This window comes from Scylla paramamosain, chromosome 31 (genome assembly GCF_035594125.1).
Source record: "Scylla paramamosain isolate STU-SP2022 chromosome 31, ASM3559412v1, whole genome shotgun sequence".
In the NCBI taxonomy this organism is placed as follows: Eukaryota; Metazoa; Arthropoda; class Malacostraca; order Decapoda; family Portunidae; genus Scylla; species Scylla paramamosain.
The window spans coordinates 11,420,382-11,423,816 of record NC_087181.1 but is presented as its reverse complement, the minus strand read 5'-3'; positions in this window follow the sequence as shown (position 1 = coordinate 11,423,816).

Below are 3,435 nucleotides of genomic sequence, written 5' to 3'. Positions count from 1 at the left end.
ATATCGTACCTGTAGTCACATAAATATCGTACTCATTGCTTCCTTTGAACTTGTATCATATGTTTCTCTCCAATCAAGAAATATCGTATCTTTAATTAAGTATACTCCCAAAAATATGCGTAAACATTCAGTTATCCCCAAAATATACAGAAATACTCAAATACCCAAAATATACATGCATAACTCCTACCCTTAATATATATATGGATACTCGTATACACTTAAGAATATACATAGATAATCGCAAATCCTTTCAAATATACATTTTGTCATTCCTTTACCTGCTCAGTCTCAGCAACGTTCCCTCCTGCCCTCCTATCCTTCCTACGCCCTTGAAGTCTACGTAAAAAAAAAAAAAAAAAAAAAAGTGGGGGAAGGAAGAATGAATAAAAAGAAAATGTCAATATAACGTAAACCAATAATTCCAATTTCACTGCGTCTGTTCCCTCATTCACTATTCGTTTTTTTTTTTTTTTACTTTTTTTCCGGTCAGTTTTTTTTTTTTTTTTATTCCTGTACCGATCTTTTTTTCTCTTTCCTTTTCCCTTTTTATTCCCTTATTCGCTATTTCATGTTTTATTTCCTTATTTTCTTACTTTTTTCCTATATCAGTTATGGTATTCTTCCCCTTCCTCTTCTTGCTCTATTCCTTCATTCAACATTCCACCTTTTTCTTCCTTTTTTCTTCCTTTTTTTCCCTATATCAATCATGTCATTCTTCTCCCTCCTCTTCTTATTATATTTCCTCATTCACAAGTCCATCTCTCTCTCTCTCTCTCTCTCTCTCTCTCTCTCTCTCTCTCTCTCTCTCTCTCTCTCTCTCTCTCTCTCTCTGTCATTTTCATCCCTCCACCAGTCATATTACTTATTTATTATTTCTTTCTCTGCCTCCTCCTCTTCCATTTCTCTTCTTCCCTTTAGACTTAAGCTCCTTTTATTCCTTATTCCCTTAGCTTGGCGCATGACAATACAAGAAGTGAGAGGACTAGTGTGTGTGTATGTGTGTGTGTGTGTGTGTGTGTGTGTGTGTGTGTGTGTGTGTGTGTGTGTGTGTGTGTGTGTGTGTGTGTGTGTGTGTGTGTGTGTGTGTGTGTGTGTGTGTGTGTGTGTGTGTCCAAGGTTATGTACATGACAGAAAGAGCGAGAGAGAGAGAGAGAGAGAGAGAGAGAGAGAGAGAGAGAGAGAGAGAGAGAGAGAGAGAGTGGGAGTGGGGGGGGCAGCTGTAATAGTAAGCAAGTGGTGATAAGAGGCAAATGAAATAAAGTGAGAGAGAGAGAGAGAGAGAGAGAGAGAGAGAGAGAGAGAGAGAGAGAGAGAGAGAGAGAGAGAGAAGTATGAATAAATCACGATAATAAACAGTAACCTCCTTTTCTTTCTTACATTCTTACCTTTCATAATAACAAACAAAGAAAAAACACGAAAAACAACGAAAAAACGAAAACAGACAAAAAAGAACAAAAAAATGAAGTAAAAAAAGGAGAAAATTATATAGCTTTTAACATCATTTCCACCACGAAAAAAAAAAAAAAAAAGAGAGAGAAGCGAGAGAAATAAAAACAGGGAAAAAGATCTATAAAAAAAAAAAAAAAAGAAAACTGCATCAAATTTAAACTCCTTGAAAAAGACTTGAACTCCACATCCTCTTGAAGAAAAAGAAAAAAGAAAGAAACGAAGATGAAAAAAAAGGGGATGGCAGCTTGACATTAAGAGTTCATAATGGTGGCTAAAATTAGACACGTTTATCGCTGCATCTTGTACTGTAGCTGAGAGAAGGAGGAGGAGGAGGAGGAGGAGGAGGAGGAGGTAGTGGAGGAGGTGAGCGTATTATATAACTCTAAAAAAAAAATCAACAATAACTACAACAACGACAGCAACAACAATAATAATAATATAAGAGACGGAAGAGGAAGAGGTCAATAAAAACGAAGAAGAGGAGGAGGACAGTGGAAGAGGATAAAAGAGGATAAAGAAGAAGAGTTGGAAGAAGTAAGATGAAAGAGGAGAAGAAATCAATGCTGAAGAAAAAGAAGAAGAGAAGGAGGAGGAGGAGGAGGAAGAAGAGGAAGAAGAACTACAGAAAGAAAAGAAAAAAGTAAGAAATTAAAGAGGAAGCAACCAATGAAGACGAAGAAGAGAAAGACGTAGAAGAATAAGAGGAGGAGGAGAAGGATAAATAGAAGAGAATAAAAACTACAAGGAAAAGAAAAGAAAGAAGTAACATATGAAAGACTAAGAGACCAATAATGATGAAGAGGAAGGAAATAAAAACCAAAAAAGAAAAAGGACTAAAAAAAGAACACACACACACACACACACACACACACACACACACACACACACACACACACACACACACACACACACAAGAAACAAACAGTACAAGACATCTATTCACTTGCTTACCAGGGGAGTGTTTCTCTTCACCTACACTCGGGTTGCTGTGTCCCTAAGCCAGCCAGTGGGTAGAGAGGCGCCCGTCTGCAAGGGAGGAGGATGCGGAGGGATAAAAAAGGGGTGTTGGTCATGTGCAAACAGAGGAACACGAGCGCTAGAATTGGTGAAGAATAAACAAAAAGGAAGGATGTGATGAAGGTAGAGAGGAAAGGACAATCAGTGTGTGTGTGTGTGTGTTTGTTTGAAGCTGTCCTTGATAACATACGTCCTTTAGACATACACCAGACGCTTCCAAAACACTCCTGAAACACACTCAAAACACGTAACAACACCTAAAACACTGCTAACATATATTTGTAACACTTTAAAACATCTAAACACCCCAATAATATACCTAAAACATACTTAAAACAGCTTTAAACACTTAAAATACACAAAACACCCTTAAACACCCTCAAAAACACCCACACACAAAACATACATAAAACGAACCGAAGCACACCCAAACACACACAAAACAACACAAAACATAACCAGAACTTCCAAAACACACTAAAAACTCTTATACACACACCCAAAAGACACACACAAACACACACAAACTACTCCCAGAACCACTCAAACACACCCAGAACCATTCAAACCAAAACAACAGCCGCCACCAAAAACGACCCCAAAAATTACACCTTTAGTAGGCTTTTTTCTTCCGTTTTGTTGCCCTTTACCGGAGCACTTCTTACGTAAACCGAGGGAAGATGACCAGAGCATAGTAATGTATAAGTGAGCTGAATATTACGAGATTAAAAACAGTTAGTGATAGAGTGAACCAGTTGTAACCGAACCAGACAGCGCAGCAGGAGGTATTGGGAGAGAGAGAGAGAGAGAGAGAGAGAGAGAGAGAGAGAGAGAGAGAGAGAGAGAGAGAGAGAGAGGGGTGGGGTGTCACAGCAGAAACAAGCAATCAGTCAGGCAAACAAGGTCACTGACAGACACACAGACAGAGACGAACAAACAGACAGACAGAGAGAAAGACAGCTACG